At 47.6% G+C, this 25,688-nt stretch overlaps 1 protein-coding gene across 1 annotated transcript in view; it reads right to left on the minus strand.

Annotated features, from left to right (window-relative positions):
- The window catches only part of LOC124615625 (arrestin domain-containing protein 17), a 160,273-nt gene that overhangs the window by 104,340 nt on the left and 30,245 nt on the right, over positions 1 to 25,688 (minus strand). The window lies entirely within an intron of this gene.

Raw genomic sequence — 25,688 nt, forward strand, 5'->3', positions numbered from 1 at the left:
ACTTCCGGGTCACAGCGTGCACGCCGCAGCCGTCAGCGTTCATATAGTGCATGTTTCTACCCACAGATGTCGCTTTATCCACTTGCTGGGATACTCTGTACCGGCGCATCCTAGTGCTCTTTCCACAGCTTGCAAGCCAACCGTGGGAAGGTATTTCGCGTATTAAACATTTAAAATACTGTCACAGTCTACTCATTGAGACGTCTACTTTTATGTTAACAGTTTAACCCAGTAAGACAAGTAATACAGTTAACAACCGTGGGTTTTTATTAAGGCAGTTTGACTGACGGCACGTAAATACGAGTAATGTTTTTGATCTAGTATTTAAGAAAGAGAGCACTTAGCGACTTCCAACGAACCTTATTCATGATTTCAATTAACTTTAAACTAATGCAAGGTTTCCTATAACTAATTCTCGGTGCCCTCAGTTACACCCACATAATTTTTCTCACTGACCTCTGAACAGAATGATAACCGCAGACCTCTCGATGATCACCTGTTATTTCAATACTATTATTGCTACATCTTTCACCAGCTCCGTCTGAAATCTGCATAATAACCGACAATTAGATGAATGTTACGTTTTATCGACTTTAGCTGAGCGTAGCCCTTCACACATTAAAAAAACAAAACCTAAATGTAAGTATACATTGGAACAATCGGTTTAATGACCAAGTTTCCTGATAATAATGTAACATGGAGCAGAATGAGGCACTAATGCACAGTTAGTAAACAATAATTTTTAATTATGAAAGGAATAAATCCAAACACTTTCATCACTGGTCATGAGAAATGACAATCGAGTTGATGTGTCTCATCCATTTTCTTAAGGACATTTAAATTTGCTTGCCGTTCTTCACTCTTGAGTACACAACACTCGTCTTTGTGATATATATTGTAGTGTCTTTCAATTGAAAACTTACGCTGGCCGCGTATTATTCGGCGGCGTAGCAAACACTGTGAGTTTTCGCCAACGGCTACAAAAAAAAAAATTGCAGTTCCCAGTCATTTTTAAACGACTGAGAACATAGATCTCCCGTCCTTTGCTTTTTACCGTACCTGCCATTTCTCAGTACTTCTCTGTTAAGAGTACGGTTGCCAGAGGTAAACGAGACTGGGTATGTTGCGCTCTTGCTTGTACCACATAAACAGGGAAGTGGAGCCGCCGCCGTTCATTTAGGACACATGTCTAATAACAGATGTCGCTGTCGCTCGCTGTCGCACACGTGCGCACATGTGCAGCACTTCCGCACGTCTGCACGCTGTGCAGCGTTTGGCCGGCCCTGGTATAAAGTGTTTCTTCTTAGTGAAATCAGTGATACAAAGTGCTTCTCACCGAACATCTGTCATGCTCGCGGCCAAATCAGTGTCAAAAGAATGCCGAGTAGTAGTACCAGTGTTTTTTTCGTTATTTTACTGTATTGTCTAGGATACAAGCATTACTTAGTGGAAAGTGCCAACTACTCATAATTTTTTCTTAAATGATTTCCTTTACTATATGCCCTATAAAATTTATATTGTTTACTCACGCTTTCCTCTCTGCTTCTCTCATATAATATGACACAAATTTCTCTCTTCTTCAATTTATGTATAATCTGTAGCATATGTAAAAAAGTTTCTTCCACCTCTGCTCCATCTATCATGCTGATGTTTCCCTCATCCTGTCCCACCGAACAGTGCAATCTAGAGGAAGAGATCGAACCAGAGCGCACAATGTGCCTATGGCATCACAAGTGCATGACACAGAAACATGAACTCAAAATCAATGTGTCGATGCTACATATAAATTATTGTGCCTGTCCTGCAATGTTTTGCCTAAAAAAAAAAAAAAATACAAATGGCCATGTAAAAGGGTTAGAAAATAATATACAAACGAAAACCCATAAAATGACAGTAACGTTAACCAACACTAGGAATATAATAGGTTAATAGAATAAAATGTTTTCTAACGTATCGTTGTTAATATATTTAAATAAATATCCATGGTTACAAAAAAAAGTTCGATTCCCGGCTGGGTCGGAGATTTTCTCCGCTCAGGGACTGGGTATTGTGTTGTCCTAATCATCATCATTTCATCCCCATCGACGCGCAGGTCGCCGAAGTGGCGTCAACTTGAAAGACCTGCATCCGGCGAACGGTCTACCCCACGGGAGGCCCTAGCCACACGACATTTACATTTTAGCGAGCAGTTACGGTGCTCGTGCCCCGGAGATAACATTTAGATGACTACACTGGGGGAAGAATTGTCGGGAACCTGGGAGAAGGACGAAGTGCAACGACTGTAGCGCAGGAGTTTGGTTTTGCTCACAATACTGTGTCACGTTCGTGGGTAGCGTTCCGAACCACAGAAACAGCTGTCCGATGGAGAGGACGAGGTGGTCAACCACGCTCAACTACAGCGGCAGATGATCCCTGCACTGTGAGACAGGCACAAGGACCTACAGGGGATAGGCAAAATAATGTGAACAGTGACAGTAATGGGATGGTTGCGTTTGAAGGTCAACAACGCAGGTAAGACACGTGTCGCGGTGGACTGTGCGTGCTCAGTACGGACCAGGCATGAGTGCAGGTTGTTTACGAGTAGTGCACACTTCGTGTTTGCATTCAGAGGCCGAGGTCGACATGCAATGAAAGACCTCACAGAGTTCCAAAGAGGGCAGATTGTGGGGGCCCGATTAGCTGGAGCATCAGTAGAGGTCGTCGTACGCTAACACTAATTGTGTCAATACGACACAAAACTACACTGGCTAAAGTGACCGCAGAGATCAGTAGCCATCCTCGAGACCCCGCATCTATCGACACTGTCCGCCGAGTATTCCATAAAGCGAATACTCGTGGACGAGCTGCTATACCGAAACTATTAGTGACGACAACCAACGCAAAGAAGCGTAAAACATGGTGTCAGGAGCATAAATCCTGAACAGCTGATTAGTGAAAACACATCAAATGGTCCGATGAGTCAACGTTTTCGTTATTTCCAACATCGGGCCGAGTTTACGTTTAGAGAACGCCAGAAGAAGCCTACAGTTCTGAGTGCTTGATTCCAACGGTTAAGCATGGAGGTGGAAGCGTGATGGCTTGGGCAGCCATATCATGGTATTCTGCTGGTCCCATCATCACTCTAAAAGGCCGTGTTACAGCCAACGATTGTGTGTACACTTTAGGTGATCAGGTGCACCCCATGATTTAAATGTTGTTCCCCAACAATGATGCCATATTTCAGGACGGCAATGCACCCTTTGACACAGCCAGGACAGTACAATCGTGGTATGTGGAGCACGCAGCTGAACAGCAGCGGCGTCTTCCATCGCCAACACAGTCTCCGAACAGCCGGCCGTTGTGGCCGAGTGATTGTAAGCGCTTCAGTCTGGAACCGCGTGACTGCTACGGTGGCAGGTTCGAATCCTGCGTCGGGCATGGACGTGTGTGATGTCCTTATGTTAGTTAGGTTTACGTAGCTCTAAGTTCTAGGGGACTGATGACCTCAGATGTTAAGTCCCATAGTGCGCAGAGCCATTTGAACCAACATTATCGAACCTTTGTGCGTGGTATTGGAGCGCAGACTCCGGAGCGGATTTCCGCCTCCCTCGTCGCTACAGGAGTTAGAAGAGGTTCTGACGGAAGAGTGGCGTAATATTCCACTGGAGACTATACAATCATTATATGCCAGTATTCCAAGATGAATCGCAGCTCTATTACGGACAAATGGGGGTCCAAACCCCTATCATAAACCATTCCCAAGTGAATTATTTTGCCTATCCCCTGTGCGTCCAACAGCGAGTGCAATTGCAACCACATTCAACAGAACTACAAGGGACACAATACCACACTCCACAGTGGCACGGCGACTGCAGGGGGGGTGGTCTCTTTGCCCGACGACCAGCACGTTCTGTTCCGTTAACATGCGCTGATCGCCGGCACCAAAAATGGCTCTGAGCACTATGGGACTTAACATCTGAGCTCATCAGTCCCCTAGAACTTAGAACTACTTAAACCTACGGACATCACACACATCCATGCCCGAGGCAGGATTGAAATCTGGGACCGTAGCAGCAGCGCGGTTCCGGACTGAAGCACCTAGAACCGCTCGGCCATACCGACCGGCTCACTTTCTACTTCTCGCCATATAGTACCCCTTTTATTTAGATACCGTTTTATTCACTGTCGCAATCGTGTTGTCTTTTTCTGTCGCCTTTCCTAACAAGAAACACGTCACAAACTGCCCAGCGTAGAAGTGGACGCAGAAGACACGACAGCGCTCTTGCATGCGGTACGTTCTTTACGCTAATTTTTGTACAGGTGCTTTCGTTCCCTTGAGTCTACGCTTGCACACGAGGAAAGAGGCATCGCGCGGACGTGCCTGGAGAGTCGCGGCATCCGCCGCCGCAGGCTTTTTCCCTGGACAGGCCCGTGCAGCCGGCACCGCTCCAGTGACGCATTCTGCACGGCCCCCAAGGCCGCCACCCACGCCCCCGCAGCGCGCTGACTCAGCGGCCTGCAGACTGCTGTCTCTGGTGCCTGGCAGTGTGGCCTCAACCGCTGCACCAGCTCACCAACATTTATCTCCGACCACAGCTCCTTACGTACAGACCTACTGACGTGGCTCATGGTGAGCGAACTGTTTTTAACGAAGTAAGCAAAATGGCATACGAATAGAAGATTTTAAGTGTCTCGATATGCACATACAGGGTGACAATTATTGAACTACACGAAAAAAAAAACGTAAATTAGTTCAAACTAGGGCGTGCACACACTTTATTCAACATGTAAACGTCACTACAGATATTCGGATTCAGGTTATACACTCCTGGAAATGGAAAAAAGAACACATTGACGCTGGTGTGTCAGACCCACCATATTTGCTCCGGACACTGCGAGAGGGCTGTACAAGCAATGATCACACGCACGGCACAGCGGACACACCAGGAACCGCGGTGTTGGCCGTCGAATGGCGCTAGCTGCGCAGTATTTGTGCACCGCCGCCGTCAGTGTCAGCCAGTTTGCCGTGGCATACGGAGCTCCATCGCAGTCTTTAACACTGGTGGCATGCCGCGACAGCGTGGACGTGAACCGTATGTGCAGTTGACGGACTTTGAGCGAGGGCGTATAGTGGGCATGCGGGAGGCCGGGTGGACGTACCGCCGAATTGCTCAATACGTGGGGCGTGAGGTCTCCACAGTACATCGATGTTGTCGCCAGTGGTCGGCGGAAGGTGCACGTGCCCGTCGACCTGGGACCGGACCGCAGCGACGCACGGATGCACGCCAAGACCGTAGGATCCTACGCAGTGCCGTAGGGGACCGCACCGCCACTTCCCAGCAAATTAGAGACACTGTTGCTCCTGGGGTATCGGCGAGGACCATTCGCAACCGTCTCCATGAAGCTGGGCTACGGTCCCGCACACCGTTAGGCCGTCTTCCGCTCACGCCCCAACATCGTGCAGCCCGCCTCCAGTGGCGTCGCGACAGGCGTGAATGGAGGGACGAATGGAGACGTGTCGTCTTCAGCGATGAGAGTCGCTTCTGCCTTGGTGCCAATGATGGTCGTATGCGTGTTTGGCGCCGTGCAGGTGAGCGCCACAATCAGGACTGCATACGACCGAGGCACACAGGGCCAACACCCGGCATCATGGTGTGGGGAGCGATCTCCTACACTCGCCGTACACCACTGGTGATCGTCGAGGGGACACTGAATAGTGCACGGTACATCCAAACCGTCATCGAACCCATTGTTCTACCATTCCTAGACCGGCAAGGGAACTTGCTGTTCCAACAGGACAATGCACGTCCGCATGTATCCCGTGCCACCCAACGTGCTCTAGAAGGTGTAAGTCAACTACCCTGGCCAGCAAGATCTCCAGATCTGTCCCCCATTGAGCCTGTTTGGGACTGGATGAAGCGTCGTCTCACGCGGTCTGCACGTCCAGCACGAACGCTGGTCCAACTGAGGCGCCAGGTGGAAATGGCATGGCAAGCCGTTCCACAGAACTACATCCAGCATCTCTACGATCGTCTCCATGGGAGAACAGCAGCCTGCATTGCTGCGAAAGGTGGATATACACTGTACTAGTGCCGACATTGTGCATGCTCTGTTGCCTGTGTCTATGTGCCTGTGGTTCTGTCAGTGTGATCATGTGATGTATCTGACCCCAGGAATGTGTCAATAAAGTTTCCCCTTCCTGGGACAATGAATTCACGGTGTTCTTATTTCAATTTCCAGGAGTGTATGTTGGATATGCCTGCCATCATTGGCGATGATATGGCGCAGACGAATAGCGAAATTCTGCACGACCCGCTGTCGTGTCGGCACATCGATGCTGTCGACGGCCTCCTGAATAGCTAATTTCTGCTCAGCAGTGGTTTTTCGGTTATGTCTGTACACCTTGTCTTTTATGTAGCCCCATAAAAAGGAGTCGCATGTGTTCACGTCCGGAAGAGACGGCGGCCAATCGAGGCCCATGCCAGTGGCCTCTGGGTACCCCAGAACCAGACTGCGGTCCCCAAAGTGCTCCTCCACGACATCACTCTCCTGCTTCGATGGGGTCGAGCTCCGTCTTGGATGAACCACATCTTGTCGAAGTCAGGGTCACTTTGGGTAATGGGGATGAAATCATCTTCCGAAACCTTTACGTACCGTTCGGTAGTCAACGTGTCATCAAGGAATATGGTGCCGATTATTCCGTGACTCCACACTGCACATCACACAGTCACCCGTTGAGGGTCAACAGACTTCTCGATCGCAAAATCCAGAGTCTCAGTCCCCCAAATGCGCCAGTTTTGCTTAATGACGAACCCATTCAAATGAAAGTGCGCTTCGTCGCTAAACCATCACGCATCGCGGCCAACAGTGCAATTCGAACGTCCTAACGCAAACAGTTCAGACGTCATGATGATTTTATTTCATATAGTTCAATAATGGTTGCTCTCTAAGTGGGAAATGCATTGAGGTAGTGTACTTAACACTCAATTGGAGCTACAGCTTTCCTTTGCATCATTGCAAAGCTTTCAGCGTATGTCGGTTGAAGCTCTTTACTTACCTTCCATCGCAACTGAGGAGGGACTTTAAAAGTATAGCACCAAATACGACGACCAGCACAACCTGAATGAAGGCTAGCTTTTATACTCTGGTTATTAGTGACTGGAGACATCTGCGTTACTGACACTTCCGCATTTCAGTAGCTGCTATACTCATAGGCGTCCGAAAAAGCGGCGCTTGGCTCCCCGCCCCCTCGCCTGTGGAATTTGGAGTACGAAGATTTTATTCATTACAGAATTCTCACATACTTCTGAAACTAATATCCCGTCATGCTCTTTACCTTCTCGTTTAGCCAATTGTAGCATTACACGGCTGATTCCAGTGAGAAAACAACAAGGCTTTAGCAATTGCTGTATAAATTATGTTTCGACTGTAATTTTTTGAAAAAAATATGTATTCTTTACGTACACAAACTGTCAGTCGTATCTAACATAAATGAAAGTTTCACCTCAGAACAAACTTTCAGTTGTATCTGTTTTAATATACTGTTAAATAATTTCCAAATTCTTTTAAGTAAGTGCATTTCCTTTGCCCGTCAAGACATTTCTCAACTTTCAACCGGTTCTCTCCACAAGACGATAAAAGGGCAGAACTCCATACAGCAAACATCCTGTTTGCCGACGATACATAACACTTCCAAATTCTGAAAATACACTACAACAAGCTCTATATGAACTTAATAATCAGCAAATTTACTCTTCCTGCTTGTACACTGTCACCCCTGAAGAACTCGATATTGGAAATAAAATTCAAAAATTTGATAGAATATGTACTACAATATGTAGAGCGCTAAGAAACGAAGTAAGGAAGGGAACAAAATCTACATGAGTAAGGAGGATCTACACTCCTGGAAATGGAAAAAAGAACACATTGACACCGGTGTGTCAGACCCACCATACTTGCTCCGGACACTGCGAGAGGGCTGTACAAGCAATGATCACACGCACGGCACAGCGGACACACCAGGAACCGCGGTGTTGGCCGTCGAATGGCGCTAGCTGCGCAGCATTTGTGCACCGCCGCCGTCAGTGTCAGCCAGTTTGCCGTGGCATACGGAGCTCCATCGCAGTCTTTAACACTGGTAGCATGCCGCGACAGCGTGGACGTGAACCGTATGTGCAGTTGACGGACTTTGAGCGAGGGCGTATAGTGGGCATGCGGGAGGCCGGGTGGACGTACCGCCGAATTGCTCAACACGTGGGGCGTGAGGTCTCCACAGTACATCGATGTTGTCGCCAGTGGTCGGCGGAAGGTGCACGTGCCCGTCGACCTGGGTCCGGACCGCAGCGACGCACGGATGCACGCCAAGACCGTAGGATCCTACGCAGTGCCGTAGGGGACCGCACCGCCACTTCCCAGCAAATTAGGGACACTGTTGCTCCTGGGGTATCGGGGAGGACCATTCGCAACCGTCTCCATGAAGCTGGGCTACGGTCCCGCACACCGTTAGGCCGTCTTCCGCTCACGCCCCAACATCGTGCAGCCCGCCTCCAGTGGTGTCGCGACAGGCGTGAATGGAGGGACGAATGGAGACGTGTCGTCTTCAACGATGAGAGTCGCTTCTGCCTTGGTGCCAATGATGGTCGTATGCGTGTTTGGCGCCGTGCAGGTGAGCGCCACAATCAGGACTGCATACGACCGAGGCACACAGGGCCAACACCCGGCATTTTGGTGTGGGGAGCGATCTCCTACACTGGCCGTACACCACTGGTGATCGTCGAGGGGACACTGAATAGTGCACGGTACATCCAAACCGTCATCGAACCCATCGTTCTACCATTCCTAGACCGGCAAGGGAACTTGCTGTTCCAACAGGACAATGCACGTCCGCATGTATCCCGTGCCACCCAACGTGCTCTAGAAGGTGTAAGTCAACTACCCTGGCCAGCAAGATCTCCGGATCTGTCCCCCATTGAGCATGTTTGGGACTGGATGAAGCGTCGTCTCACGCGGTCTGCACGTCCAGCACGAACGCTGGTCCAACTGAGGCGCCAGGTGGAAATGGCATGGCAAGCCGTTCCACAGGACTACACCAGCATCTCTACGATCGTCTCCATGGGAGAATAGCAGCCTGCATTGCTGCGAAAGGTGGATATACACTGTACTAGTGCCGACATTGTGCATGCTCTGTTGCCTGTGTCTATGTGCCTGTGGTTCTGTCAGTGTGATCATGTGATGTATCTGACCCCAGGAATGTGTCAATAAAGTTTCCCCTTCCTGGGACAATGAATTCACGGTGTTCTTATTTCAATTTCCAGGAGTGTATAAAGTTTATAAGGGGGACGAAGCGAAAGTCCTCACCAGCACGCAGAAAAGTCGAGTTGATGTTGTTTTTTTTACAAAACAGACAGATCGTAATGTGATAAACACGTCGATGTTTCATACGTGAAGTGACAGTACAACAACTAATCTATGACCAGATGAGAGGAAACACAGATGTCAGCTGGAAAAACGAATAATTTTGGCCTGCCGAAGTGGCCGAGTGGTTCTAGGCGCTACAGTCTGGAACCGCGCGACCGCTACGTCGCAGGTTCGAATCCTGCCTCGAGCGTGGATGTGTGTGATGTCCTTAGGTTGGTTAGGTTTAAGTAGTTCTAAGTTCTAGGGGACTGATGACCTCAGATGTTAAGTTCCATAGTGCTCAGAGCCATTTGAACCATTTTTTGAGATGGCTCCATAACCAGAAATGCAGGAGCCGATCCCTCGACCAGGGAAGACACGACTGAGATGCGTCCTGACGTTAACGGCGAAGTGGGCTGGAGAACCACCATGTCCGGCTACTTGGAGACCATTTTGAGCAATTCGCCGGCCGAAGTGGCCGGGCGGCTCTCGGCGCTACAGTCTTGAGCTGCGCGACCGCTACGGTCGCAGGTTCGAATCCTGCCTCGGGCATGGATGTGTATGATGTCCTTAGCTGAATTAGGTTTAAGTAGTTGTAAGTTCTAGGAGACTGATGACCTCAGAAGTTAAGTCTCATAGTGCTCAGAGCCATTTGAACCATTTTTTTGAATAATTTTGAGTATTATTTTATTACTGTAATAATAACGACGTGACCTTTTTTTGTAAACTATCGCATATAAACAATTTTTTTTACTCCAGATTAAATTCTCTGAAGATACCTTAATGAAAAAGGCCAAACGCGTCTGTATCATAAATAAACATTAATTGCAGCAAGAAAAGAGTGTTTCAATTTATAAAACGAAGACATATTTTAAGAGAATAGTGACGCTATTAATCAGTAGCTAAAAGTCGCTTGTAGAAACTTAACAGGCGTCCCTGATATTCATCCTCTCCACAGGGAGCTGCTCCTCCACGAAGCCCGGCCTTGGCTGGAGACTTCGATGCACGGTTGCCACACGAACTCCGGCGCGGCTGGCCCCAAGCGCATCAGCTCGGCAGCGCCGCCGACGGCTCACGCCTCTTCATTTCCCGCACCGTTGCGTCGCCTGTCGCGCAGCTTAGCACTTGCGCAATGGGTCCGGCACAAGGCCGCGACAGCTGCCTAACTGTTCTGCGCTGCGCTTTCGCCGATGGCGAACACGATTTAAGGACGAGAAGCAGTTTCATTTCAAGGATTTGTGTGGCAAAACTTATTGCCAAACGATCTCACCCGAGTAAATAACAGTTACGTTCCAAACGCACTGTAATACATTAAGAAACGTCTATTGCTCCTCCTCGTAATCAGAGATGAATTACATTCAGACCATGAGCTCTATTACGTGCTGAAACTCGGCAAAGCAGTAGGAATCTGAATGTATCGCAGCAGCCCTGTCCAGTCCAGACACGTTGTGTCTGGCCAGAAAATACACCTGTACCGCCTAGTGGATGGGCGTAGGAAGCCAGATGGCACTGACCACCTACAGCAGTGGTTTTCAGCCTTTCTTAGACCATTACCCCTTGGCGCAACCAGTCATTTGCTAGCAGCCACGACTCTCCCCCCCCCCCCCCCCCTTCCCCACATTAACATTAGCACCTAACTAAACAGTAGAACGAAAGACTTTTCTTGGAACACTTATTTTTTAAATGATGTAAGATAAATGATATTTAGTTTGTTGGTGTGTGTGTTAGAATCAATGACGGAGGAATCCGTGGTGCATCACCAACTTTAGCACCTAACTAAACTGTAGAACGAAAGACATTTCTTGGAACACTTTTATTTTTAAAATGATGTCAGATAAATGATATTTAGTTTGTTGGTGTGTGTGTTAGAATCAATGACGGAGGAATCCGTGGTGCTATTCACAACTCCTCCTCTGAAAAGAAGACAAACTATCCACAGTGAGCCGGCCGTGGTAGCCGTGCGGTTCTAGGCGCTACAGTCTGGAACCGCGCGACCGCTACGGTTGCAGGTTCGAATCCTGCCTCGGGCATGGATGTGTGTATGTCCTTAGGTTAGTTAGGTTTAAGTAGTTCTAAGTTCTAGGGGACTGATTACCTCAGAAGTTAAGTCCCATAGTGCTCAGCCACTTGAACCATTTTTGAACCTCTCCTCTGCGGCACTTACTTGACCTGCACAATGCAGCCACATTTAAAATCAAACAAGTTCAGATGTGTGCACTATTCTTGCTGTTCGTAAACCACTTCGTTGGTGCACTCCTTACTTCTGAACTGCCAGAAACTGGACGACTTTAGGCTGTTAATGCTTTGTGTCTAACCACTCTAATAGTAATAATGAACTGTGTATAGCACTATAGTAGCCATTATGTAGTTACTGTTGTCTCGTGCTGTCAATTAATTCATTTATCTGTTTCGAAGCGAATAATGAAGCAATTTCTGGACCACTTCAGGTACTACCCACAGCTTGGAGAAGATATTTGCTTGAGATATTTAGTATTTGTTACGTATATGTATCACTTTTGTCATCAGCGATGTACTGGACAAAGCACTACATATGTGTGTAGTGGGTAGACTATGTGAGGAACCTGTAACCTCCACTCTATTAGCTCTACTGATTGAGAAAAAATAGGTATTGATAACTTATATAATCTATATTAGTCTTACAAAACTGTGATAATGGTAATGATTTCCTGAAAATAATGTAGTTTCGTGACTGGAACAGGATGGAATCGTTTAGTTGTTACCTCTTAGGGGGTAATTATTACCAGTCGGGAACCACTGATCTATAGCCAGCAAGTAACAAATAGCTGATTCCCTATCAAGAAGCACATCTACTGGCACCGCCGGCCCATAATTCAAAGTAAGCCGATAAAGCTGTCACACAAACAGCCCCGTTTGCCGCACTGAGAGGCAAGTTCAGTAATCAAACTGGTCCCTCTAATAACGACTCTGGCTTGTTACAGGAACGATTTAGGTCGCGGGAGTCAGCCAAGGACACATCACAGCAGCTAAAGACTGCGTTAATTCATCGATAAACCAACTACTAACTTATCCTGGGCATAGTGGAACTACAAGATGGAGAAATGACTTTTTTGTGAGTCATCAGTCTTCTGACTGGTTTGATGCGGCCCGCCACGTATTCCTCTCTGTGGCAAACTCTTTACCTCCGAGCTGTATTTGCAACCTACTTCCTCAATTATTTGCTGGATTTATTCCAATTTCTCTCTTCCTTTACAGTTTTTACCCTCTACAGCTTCCTTTAGTACCATGGAACTTATTTTTCCTGATGTCTTAAAAGATGTGCTATGATCCTGTCCCTTATTCTTCTCAGTGTTTTCTACACGTCTTTTTGCTCGTCGATTCTGCGGAGAACCTCCTCATTTCTTACCTTCCCAGTCCACACACTTTTCAACACATCTCAAATGCTTCTATTCTCTTCTGTTCCAGTTTTCCCACAGAAAGAACATATCTACCGAAATTTAAATTTTCATTCGTTTGCATCACCCAATAGCTGGAGTGGAACTCTATGCACTGTGCAGAGAGATCGCGCTATAACCTCTGAACATGATTTTCCTGGCTGTTGATTATCATGAAAGATGCAGAATGGACATATTCGGCGCAGTTGTTCCCTTTCTTCAATGTAAGTCTGTCCCATCTGCATTTTGTAGTTCAGTTCATAGCAGACTCGCTGCTCGTATTGTCACAAAGCTGAAAACAGTTTGTTGTGGAGAACCATAAAGAAAGTGTCTCTCCTTCAAAGTGATGAATTCAGTGACATTCTGGCTTTCAAGAAATGGTGGCCCAGGGACTATAAAAAAGTGATGTATACGGTGAGACAGCAAGAAGAGGTATTCCTAAGGAAAATAAAATTACTTTTCAGTTGACCAAGCTGAAGCGTATTGAATGTACATCAGATATGAAAGGGAAGATTGTTGCTTTTCAGTATATTGATTTGCAAGTGAAGCACAGATTTTCTCTTAAATGCTACAATACCCTTCAGAGCCTACCTCAAGAGAAAGCACACATTACTGGTAGTGTTCTAAAATGAAAAAATAGTGAAGGATCTGCAAAATCTTGCGCAACATGTTCCTGTAACACGCAGTGAATTTTATGAGACACTTTTCAAATGTCCCACAGCATACACAGAAGAAGAAAACACTGAATGAGAAGAAAAACTGCCCGTAATTACTCTAGTCAAATGTTTTCTGTAGATTCTTAATGATTTTGCTCACTTCCTACAATTATCATGTAAAGTCACATTATAAAAGTTCTGTATGACACTTCACTGTCTATCTCAATAAAAAAATTTAAGTTTCCACTATCGTAAAATTCAAACTTTGCAAAAAGGACAAATATACAATATATACGGTGCACACTAATTGCCTGATCTGTGACATGTCGGAGTAGTTTTCGTTTCACTACTTTCAGGAAACATGATTGCAAAGCTGCAGAAAAGTTTCATGGGCAACTTACGTGTTTCAGCTATCGATGGAGTTTTTTGTCTACGAAAATTTGCTCTTTTGTTTGATGTGTCCTTTCTGCAACTTTAGTTCAGTCTCTTCCATTATTAATTAAATACAGCTGAAATTTAGATTAGTTGGCACAAAAATCTACCCTCTCTAAGATTCGCTGGATGAGCAAAGCTAGCATTAGAACATTAATGGTCAGGATAGTGAGAGCAAAACTTAAGCCGTAGAATGTGGTCTGTGTTCTTTTAGATTTAGAAACTGTAATGAGTTTAATGAACGGTGTATAAAGTAAACGTCTTCCTCGATAGCTAAGTTGTCGCCCAGCCTGACTGCTACACGGAAGGCCGTGTACTACAGAAAAGGACAATCGTTATGGAATCATTACTTCAGAAAAATAATTTCTGGGTAGTCATATTTCAGAGGGCCGGCCAGTGCGGCCGACTTGTTCTAGGCGCTTCAGTCTGGAACCGCGCGACCGCTACGGTCGCAGGTTCAAATCCTGCCTCGGCCATGGATGTGTGTGATGTCCTTAGGTTAGTTAGGTTTAAGTAGTTCCACGTTCTAGGGGACTGATGGCCTCAGCTGTTAAGTCCCATAGTGCTCAGAGCCATTTGAACCATTTCAGAGGAATATATGAGCAAAAATAAACAACAAATGACCCGTATGAAAATTTACTGAACAAATGAGAAACTAGTTTTATTGACCTATGCTGGGGTAGTCACTTGTGTTTATGACTTCAGGATTCAAATGGTTCAAATGGCTCTGAGCACTATGGGACTTAACTTCTGAGGTCATCAGTCCCCTAGAACTTAGAACTACTTAAACCTAACTAACCTAAGGACATCACACACATCCATGCCCGAGGCAGGATTCGAACCTGCGACCGTAGCGGTCGCGCGGTTCCAGACTGTAGTGCCTAGAACCGCTCGGCCACTACGGCCGGCACTTCAGGATTGTCACTGGAACATTCACTACGCAACTGCTTTCTTTATTAATGTGACAACGTTGTATTAGCTTGTCGAGTGGACTCACGTTTCTTCCAAGGGTTGAAGTTGACGACATGTGGTCTTGGAACTTGTTATGGAGCGATTAAGGCAACTTTAGGCTCAGAGGGGCAGTGCACACTCAAATTGTGGCATTTGTGTATCGTCACCGCAGAGAATTGCTTATGAAGTTCCCCTGCATAGTGAACGCGTCTTCGTGCTGGCCGGTTTCACTGCACAGTTCAAAACTGGCCAGTTTTTCTTTGGGGAACGCGGATCCCAAGGTCCGAGGAGATGCAGCGCGAACGGCACACGGTACTGTGATCTGCTTCGCTAACGTGTGATCCCTGCTCTACGCAAGACAGGTGTTTTGGACGCTTTAACGCACGACGAAGCTCCACCTCACACTGCTCGCGAGGTCAACGGTTATTTAGTAACACACACAGAGAAAACCGATCATTGGCCAATCGTTCCAAACTGAATGGCCTCAGGTAACCAGATTTCAACTCGTGTGATTTTTGGCTGTGGGATTACTTGAAGGACAGGGGTTTGTGAACGGCACACTAGCACACGATGGAGGCTAAACATCAGCTTAGCGACAGAGGCAGGCAACATCCCACCTGAGATGTTTCGGGCAACAGTAGATCAATCTTTATTGCGGTCCCAGGCTGTCCTGTATGCGGATGGTAGTCACACTGAGCAACGTTTGTAACTTGGATCGTAAACATGGTACGCAATTAACAAATGTTCATGTGGTGTCACCGCCAGACACCACACTTGCTAGGTGGTAGCCTTTAAATCGGCCGCGGTCCGTTAGTATACGTCGGACCCGCGTGTCGCCACTATCAGTGATTGCAGACCGAGCGCCGCCACACGGCAGGTCTAGTCTAGAGAGACTCCCTAGCACTCGCCCTGTTGTACAGCCGACTTTGCTAGCCATGGTTCACTGTCTACATACGCTCTCATTTGCAGAGACGACAGTTTAGCATAGCTACGTCATTTGCTACGACCTAGCAAGGCGCCATATTCAGGTACACGAATGTATTCTGAACACATAATGTTGTGAATCATGTACCGTCAAGAGCGACGTTCATCATTAATGGATTAAAGTTAAGTATCACACTAATTACGTCCGCTTTCTGAATTATAATTCCTTGTCATGTCCCAGACCTCACGTCAGTATAGTTCTTCCCTCCTCACGCCAACCTGCGTGAGCTAAAACGCGTGCATTTCGGCCTCCAATCGTAACACGGTGTTGGCTCTTCTGCCAACACAACAGTTACCCTCTCATGTGGAAATTAAATTGTATTTCTTTCAATGGTTTAATCGTTATTTCTCTCCCTCGTGTCCTTGAAAATGTTTCCACAAAGTTTAATAGTGCTACGAGTACTCGTGTTTCATGATGGCTCCCTAAAGTAGCGAAAGTTTAATTATAACCGCCGGCCACAGTGGCCTAGCGGTTCTAGGCGCTTCAGTCTGGAACCGCGCGATCCCTACGGTCGCATGTTCGGATCCTGCATCCGGCATCGATGTGTGTGATGTCCTTAGGTTAGTTAGGTTTAAGTAGTTCTAAGCTCTAGGAGACTGATGATCTCCGATGTTAAGTCCCATAGTGGTCAGGGCCATTTGAACCAATTATAACCTCCTTGTAATTTATGAAATCTTTCGCGTGCATGGTTCTGATTTCTGCCAGTAAATTAAGATGCGCTAAGTCACTTCTTTCTTTCAGTCGTCCTCTAACGTACTTCCCTATTTTTTCAGTTTAGCTAATATAAGGGTGGAAACGCTTTCATTTGGATGTTCGACATTTTAACCTTGCGAAATCCCGTTGCCAACTGATAATACGAGGGTGAGTCAAATGAAAACGTTATCCTGTAAGTTGGTAAGCGTGCTACAAACAGCGTGCAGAATGGCCTGTAGGTGGCAGCATAGCGCAGATGCACCCATACCGTCGTAGTATCAGTATAAAGGTGGTCGCCCCACATGCGACTTGCACCAGGGAAGAACAGCGTTCTGTTATTCGGTTTTTGCGTAGTGAAGGTGTGAAAGCTATTGAAATTCCTCGACGAATGAATGTTCAGTACGGTGGTGCATGTTTGTCATAGCAGCAAATCTACGAATGGAGTAGGAAGTTTGCAAATGGTGTGACTTCAGTGGAAGATGCTCCTCGTCCAGGTCAGGCACAACTAGTTGTGACTCCACAGAACATTGCAGCAGTTGAAACCATAGTGAAGAAAAACCGCCGTCTGACACTGAATGACATTGCAGCATGTTTACAGATTAGTCATGGGTCAGCACACCACATTGTGCATGATGTGCTCCAGTTTCACAAAGTGTCTGCAAGATGGGTGCCACGGCAGCTGACTCCTGAAATGAGAGAACGACGTGTTGATGCTTGTGAAGAACATCTTCGGTGCTTTGAACGAGAAGGTGATGGCTTCCTTGCAAGAATCGTTACTGGGGACGAAACCTGGGTTCACTTCCACCAACCGGAAACGAAGAGAGCGAGCAAGGAATGGCGCCATTCCTCACCACCAAAACCAAAGAAGTTTCGAACAGAACCATCAGCAGGGACGGTTAAGCTGACTCTCTTTTGGGACGAAAAAGGCGTCATTTTGGAGCATTACATGCCTAGAGGGACCACTGTCACCAGTGCATCATACACAGATCTCCGAAAAAATCATCTGCTACCTGCAATCAAAGCAAAGCGACGTGAATTGCTGTCAGCAGGTATCCTTGTGCACCATGACAATGCAAGGCCCCACATTGCCCGTACAACAGTTGCAACAATCACAGACCTGAATTTTGAGTGTCTTCCCCATCCACCATACCAACCTTGCCCCAAGTGATTTCCATATGTTTGGACCACTCAAAGACGCAATGGGAGGAAAGAAGTTCCGTTCTGATGAAGTACGGTACACCAAGCGGTGCATGAGTAGTTGGGCGGACTACCGAAAGAATTTTTCTCCTAAAGGAATTTATGCACTTTGTAAGCGCTTGAGGACTTGCATTGAGCGTGGGGGAGATTATGTTGAAAAGTGATACAGCGTTGTACGACTTCTGCGCAATAAGTGATATTTAAAAAATATTTAAGGTTTTCATTTGACTCACCCTCGTATTGACAATGCTATTGATGGTGTGCGGGTCGCATCAGTATGTTGAAGGTTTGACAAACAAGTGCTGTCAGTAAATACTGAACGTGGGATTATGTATGCTCGGTCGAGGTGGCGGCGCCGACCCGAGCTGCTGCGGAGACCGGTTCCGGCTGACGTAACGCCTACGTCACACGCCGGAAGGCCGCGCCGACAAAGCACTCCGCCGCGTCTGTGGCCGACGACCCAGCAGAGAAAGCTGCACGTAAGCGGCGGCGGACCGCCTCTGCTCCCTCTCGTGATCTACCACCAGCAGCGCAGCCCGTATCAGCCGGTCAAAGCACTTCGTCCAGTGTTGCCCATTCTTTGGACTGTCAAAATGGTTCAAATGGCTCTGAGCACTATGGGACTTAACATCTGAGGTCATCAGTCCTTTAGAACTTACAACTACTTGAACCTACCTAACCTGAGGGCATCACACACATCCATTCCCGAGGCAGGATTCGAACCTGCTGAAGCGCCTAGAACCGCACGGCCACACCGGCCGGCCTTTTGTACTGTCCCTTGTAAAATTGTCCTCATAGAGAGTCCAACATTAGCAAGCAATGCTTCTGCGAGAGTCACCTCCCACTGTTTTACAATATGCTACAAACCATGGATGAAGGGCAACAGGCGGATTCCATATTCCTACACTTCCGGGAAGCGTTTGACACAGTGGCACACTGCAGACTGTTATCGAAGGTTCGAACATACATAATAGGTTCTCTTCTTTGAGAGAGGGTCGAAGACTTTCGACGTCGTCGAATCCTGGACGGCGAGTGTTCTTCAGATGTGTAGTGTCACAAAACCGCTCTTGATCTGTATACGCGGTGTCCCAGGTGGAATGGTAATTATTCACAGATGACACGGAAGATCAGTCAAAGCAAAAAAGTCTAGTAATTCTAGGCTCCAAACAGCTGTGAGCACTGCTTAATCTTCAATACTGTGAAAGATATCTCATCCACTCCAAGCTCATTGCTTTCCATATTTTGGGAGGAGATAGCATGGGCTAAAAAATTAAAAAGTTGTCCAGTAAACATTGGCTCTAAAATGCATACCTTAAGAACTATAAAAATTTATTCAGCAGAAGAAGTGTCTTTCGGGTACGCGAAGATGAACAAGCGCTCGTAGATCTTAAAGGTTGTAAGTAGTCAGTTTAGGTTTTTATGTTCGTAACGCCACGTAGCGCTCTGCGTGAAAATCGCTGACTGCGCTGTATGCAGTCTGTGGCTGGTTGGACTCATTGTTGGAATATTCGCTTGTGTAGTGTTGGGCAGTTGGAGGTGAACAGAGCGTAGCGTTGGGCAGTTGGAGGTGAGACGCCAGCAGTGGTGGATATGGAGAGAGAGATGCCAGAGTTTTGAGAGGATATAAGTATAAGCGGACGAACTGGACGTGTGTCCGCCAGAAAAAGGAAATTTGTAAAGATGGATGTCATGAATCGATATATATATATGATGACTTTTGAACATTAGTAAGGTAAATACATTGTTTGTTCTCTATCAGAATCTTTCATTTGCTAACTATGCCTATCAGTAGTTACTGCCTTCAGTAGTTAGAATCTTTTGTTTAGCTGGCAGTATTGGTGCTCGCTGTATTGCAGTAGTTCGAGTAACAAAAATTTGGGGGGGTTAGTGATTCATGAAAGGTATAGGTTATTGTTAGTCTGGACCATTCTTTAGTAGGAATTATTGAAAGTCTTATTGCGTTGCGCTAAAAATATTGTGTGTCAGTTTAGTGATGATCAGAGTAAGTAAAGAGATAACTGTCGGAGTACATTCAGTTTTGCTCAGTTGTTTGAAAATCAAATAACTTAAGAGTTTTACTAGCACCGTCATTCAGAATTTTTCAGAGGGGAAGTTTCAAGGTGCGCACTTTAGAGACCATATTTGCTGGACATTTTGTTCTCTTGTTGATCCACATTTAGAGATCATATTTGCTGGACATTTTGTTCTCGTGTTGATGCACACAACCACCTCTCAAAATGTCCAAGGCAAAGAATTTGAAGTAGAAGAGATTACTTCTACAGTATCGACGATGAGCAAGCAGTCACAGCTCTGACGATATGCAACTTAGATCCCACGTTTACTAGCCTTTTACGTTTCAAATGATCCTTCTTGTCACATCCGTGAATACTGACCATCCCTAATGGGACACCCTGAAAATACAGCCTGATTTCTTCCACCGTGTACAAATTCTTGGGATTGATCGATGACAGGATACGGAACAAAAGAGGTCTAATGAACTTATGTCCGGAAATGCATGGATTCCACGTTCGACACCATTTATTCAATCATACTTTGCTACAGAGACTGCGGTCTAAAACGCGCTGTACCATGCAGACACAGTCACAGTATGCATGGTTTCCTCCTAGAGGGTTATACAGAATGGTTACGTATTTGAAACGAGAGCTTGCTGACATGGTATTTACTAACGGGAGGGCAAATGGCAACGGGCGGCGGGCAGCGAGGTTTCATCAGGAGACCTATCCCCACCGACAACAACCACAGCATTCGATGTTTGCAACAGTGCTTCGCCGTTTGAGACAGCGTCGTTTCAGGGGACGGCGACCGCCTTGTCAGTACCAGGCAGTTAGCCCACCAGTACAAGGTAAACCAGACGACCATGTGCAACATCCATGACAAGTGTTACTACCCTTATCACTTACAGCGTGTGTTGGGCTTACTAGCGACAGTCTTTCCACATCGGGAGCAGTTTTGTCAATGGTTTCTTCAACAGGCAACAACGATTCCGTGACCTATGTCATCCTTCATACACTCCTGGAAATGTAAAAAAGAACACATTGACACCGGTGTGTCAGACCCACCATACTTGCTCCGGACACTGCGAGAGGGCTGTACAAGCAATGATCACACGCACGGCACAGCGGACACACCAGGAACCGCGGTGTTGGCCGTCGAATGGCGCTAGCTGCGCAGCATTTGTGCACCGCCGCCGTCAGTGTCAGCCAGTTTGCCGTGGCATACGGAGCTCCATCGCAGTCTTTAACACTGGTAGCATGCCGCGACAGCGTGGACGTGAACCGTATGTGCAGTTGACGGACTTTGAGCGAGGGCGTACAGTGGGCATGCGGGAGGCCGGGTGGACGTACCGCCGACACGTGGGGCGTGAGGTCTCCACAGTACATCGATGTTGTCGCCAGTGGTCGGCGGAAGGTGCACGTGCCCGTCGACCTGGGACCGGACCGCAGCGACGCACGGATGCACGCCAAGACCGTAGGATCCTACGCAGTGCCGTAGGGGACCGCACCGCCACTTCCCAGCAAATTAGGGACACTGTTGCTCCTGGGGTATCGGCGAGGACCATTCGCAACCGTCTCCATGAAGCTGGGCTACGGTCCCGCACACCGTTAGGCCGTCTTCCGCTCACGCCCCAACATCGTGCAGCCCGCCTTCAGTGGTGTCGCGACAGGCGTGAATGGAGGGACGAATGGAGACATGTCGTCTTCAGCGATGAGAGTCGCTTCTGCCTTGGTGCCAATGATGGTCGTATGCGTGTTTGGCGCCGTGCAGGTGAGCGCCACAATCAGGACTGCATACGACCGAGGCACACAGGGCCAACACCCGGCATCATGGTGTGGGGAGCGATCTCCTACACAGGCCGTACACCACTGGTGATCGTCGAGGGGACACTGAATAGTGCACGGTACATCCAAACCGTCATCGAACCCATCGTTCTACCATTCCTAGACCGGCAAGGGAACTTGCTGCTCCAACCGGACAATGCACGTCCGCATGTATCCCGTGCCACCCAATGTGCTCTAGAAGGTGTAAGTCAACTACCCTGGCCAGCAAGATCTCCGGATCTGTCCCCCATTGAGCATGTTTGGGACTGGATGAAGCGTCGTCTCACGTGGTCTGCACGTCCAGCACGAACGCTGGTCCAACTGAGGCGTCAGGTGGAAATGGCATGGCAAGCCGTTCCACAGGACTACATCCAGCATCTCTACGATCGTCTCCATGGGAGAATAGCAGCCTGCATTGCTGCGAAAGGTGGATATACACTGTACTAGTGCCGACATTGTGCATGCTCTGTTGCCTGTGTCTATGTGCCTGTGGTTCTGTCAGTGTGATCATGTGATGTATCTGACCCCAGGAATGTGTCAATAAAGTTTCCCCTTCCTGGGACAATGAATTCACGGTGTTCTTATTTCAATTTCCAGGAGTGTATTACGGATGAGGCCACCTTTACGTGGAGTGGTATCTTGAACTTTCATAACAGTCAGCTGTGGGATAGTATTCAGAACCCCTATGGTATGGTGACAGCGAATCATCAGCATCGTTGTAGGCGGAATGTGTGCACCGAAATAACTGGCTACCGTATTTTAGGACCATTCTTCGTTCCACGTCGCCTAACAGGCCGGAACTATGGTGCTTCTTGCGGGTGGGTTTGCTTCCCCTACTGGAAAAAGTCCCATTAATGATTCGAAGGGCTGTGTGGCTGCTACATGATGGTGCTCCAGCCCACTTCGCCGTTAACGTCCGGTCACATCTCAATCGTGTCTTCCTTGTCGAAGGATTGGACGAGGGTGTCCAGTTGCATGTTCTGCACGTTCACCAGATCTCAACCCGTGCGATCTCTGGTATTGGGGCCATCTCAAAAGTCTCGTGTACGCAGAGCCCATTCCAGATCTGGAGACGCTGGAGCAGCGTATTGATGCTGGCTCTGACACTGTTCGGATGCAGCCTGGCCAAAGTGAACGTGTGAGACAGAACGTGCTACGGCGCGTACACGCATGCGTTGACGCACATGAAAACCATTTTCATCAAATACTGTAACTGTGGCTGCACGGTACAGCGCGTATTAGACAGCAGTATTTGTAACAACGTGTGATTGAATAAATGGTTTCCAACACGGAAACCATGCATTTTCGGACAGAAGTTCATTATACCCTTTTTGTCCCGTATCTTCTCATCGATCAATCCCTAGAGTTTGTACATGGTGGAAAAAAAAATCACCCTGTGTAATCGATCTGACAGGTAAGATGAGCAGCAATCACCGACTGTTTGCTGATGACGTTATAGTGTACGGGAAAGCATGGTCGTCGAGGGACTGTCGGAGGTTACAGGATGACTTGCGCACAACTTTTGTTTGGAATGATGAATGGCAGCTTGATCCAAACGTGGAAAAATTTAAGTCAATGTAGACGAGAAGGAAAAAGAATCCTGTAATAATCGAAACCAATATGAGTGATTGGTTGGCACACTTAGTCGTAACGTTGCAAAGCGACACGAAATGAAACGACCCCGTAAAGTCGCTCGTAGGGAAGGCTAATTATTGAATTCGGCATATTGGGAGGATTCTCATAAAAAAAACGAAAAAAAGTCTGTCTCGTCTATTAAGGAGACTGCTCGAGAGTTTGGGATCGGCAGCAGGTCGGATTAAAGGAAGGCATCGAGAAAATTCAGAGAGCGTGGTTAGATTTGTTACAGGCATATTCGATCCACACGCAAGTGTTACGGAAGTGCTTCCTCAGCTGAAATGGAAACCCTTGGAGAGAGCAAAATGTCCTTTTCGTGAAACACTATTGAGAGAATTTAGACAATCGGAATTTGCGACAGACTGCAGAATGATTCTACGGCCATCAACGAACGTCTCGCTAGAGGACCGCCAGAACATATACGAGAAATCAGGGCTCGTTCGGAGCCATATGGTAGTCGTTTTTCTCTCGCCCCGCTTGCGAGTGGTACAGAATAGGAAATGATTGTTGGTATAAAGTATCCGCCAGCATGTTGGCGAAGGAAGAATTATTTAGATATAGATGTAGGGTTAATATGTAGTTTTTCACTTTCACCTGAAAGTTTATACGACTCTCAACGCAAATGTGAATCACCAAGAAAAGACGGTCTTGATTCACTGTTTTCCTCTTCGGAGGGTTTAAATGAATCAGAGGTCTATGTAAATGAAATGGCTCAAATGGCTCTGAGCACTATGGGACTCAATGTCTGAGGTCATCAGTCCCCTAAACTTAGAACTAATTAAGCCTAACTAACCTAAAGACAGCACACACATCCATGCCCGAGGTAGGATTCGAACCTGCGACCGTAGCAGCAGCGCGGTTCCGGACTGAAGCGCTTAGAACCGCTCGGTCACATCGGCCGACTATGTAAATGAATTATGATAATTTTATGAGATATGGCCAAATTAGTTTAAAGTTAGTTCTTCGTAAAATGTGACTTTGTAGCTAAATGTAACAGTCCTCAAGTCCGGAGTTCAATCCCAGAGGAATCGTGGAATATTTTATCTTCGAAGAATGCATGGAAAGCAGTAGTTGTGTAGGAAGTCATATAGGGTTGTAGCCTATCCTAAAAGTTGTTCAATCTGTACACTGGGCAAGCAATAAAGGACACCAAGGAGAAATATAAGTTAAATGGCGATATTTGTGGTTCTCTATTTCTAGTCTAATGGCGGTATTCCAGATTTTATCTGGACGCAGTCGTACCGGTATTGGTGATTGTTCAGTTGTGTCGCTTTATTTCGCTAATAACAGCAAGGCTGGCGACCTTAGTCATTGACTACTTCCCTTGGTAGCGTGGCATGCAGAGAGTAAACTACTTCCCTAGCGAGACCGTGCGGTCTAACGCACGGTTTACCGGGCGGGAAGGAGCGCCGGTCCCCGGCACGAGTCCGCCCGGCGGATTTGTGCCGAGGTCCGGTGAGCCGGCCAGTCTGTGGATGGTTTTTAGGCGGTTTTCCATCCGCCTAGGCGAATGCGGGCTGGTTCCCCTTATTCGGCGATTGCTGCGCAAACATGTTCTCCAAGTACGCATACACCACCATTACCCTACCACGCAAACATTGGGGATACACTGGTCTGGTGTGAGACGTTCCCGGGGGGGGGGGGGGGGGGGGGGGGGGTCCACCGGGTGCCGAAGCGCACAATAACCCTGGGTTCGGTGTGGGGCGGCAGAGGGGTGAAGTGGACTGCGATAGTCGTCGTGGGGTTGCGGACCACTGCGGCTGGGGCGTGGACGGCGCCTTTCCGTCGTTTCTAGGTACCCGGTTAACATAACATAACTTCCCTAGCGAGCGTGACATGCAGAGAGTGAGTCCGTCTCGAGTCTACCGGCTCAACAGTGGGAGCCGTGAGGTCGCGTAGCGGGGTCCCTTGCTGCCTCCGGAACTTCTCGCGGCGTGCTTCTGTTACGGCGAGAGGGCGCGCACGGGACTATGCAATGCGGAAGCGGAAAAGTTCGCGACTGCGTGAGAGCTAGCGCTGTTAGCTGGTGCTTACATACTCATCCAAAGGAGTTGTTTCGAGTTATTTTCCTATGGCGTGAAAAAGAAGAAAGGAAAAACAAATAGAGAATCCTTTAGCAAACATTTTGATTTGCGGAACGTGGAGTCTGCTAAGTTATTGTCAGAAGACTCGGACAAGCTGTGTGTCGGTAATGACGTAATTGCACAGAAACAAAGGTGTACGCGATGACGCCCTCTCTCCCTCCATTTATCCCTCCTATCAATGATCCTCACCTCCACCTCCTTTCTCTCTGTCCTTTCCCCGGACTCCCTTCACCCCCCCCCCCCTTCCATCCTATTTTTCCCTGCCTACCCTCTCTCTGCCTCCCTTCTCTCCCCCCCCCCCAGTCCATTTGCATTCTCCTCCTCTGCCTTTTCCCACTCCTCTCGCATCTGCCCCCCCTCTCTTTAGAGTCCTTGTCCTTCATCGGCTCCTTCCTCCCCTCCCCCCCCCCCCCCCCCCCACTTCGTTT

The sequence above is a fragment of the Schistocerca americana genome, chromosome 5 (assembly GCF_021461395.2).
Source record: "Schistocerca americana isolate TAMUIC-IGC-003095 chromosome 5, iqSchAmer2.1, whole genome shotgun sequence".
Classification (NCBI taxonomy): domain Eukaryota; kingdom Metazoa; phylum Arthropoda; class Insecta; order Orthoptera; family Acrididae; genus Schistocerca; species Schistocerca americana.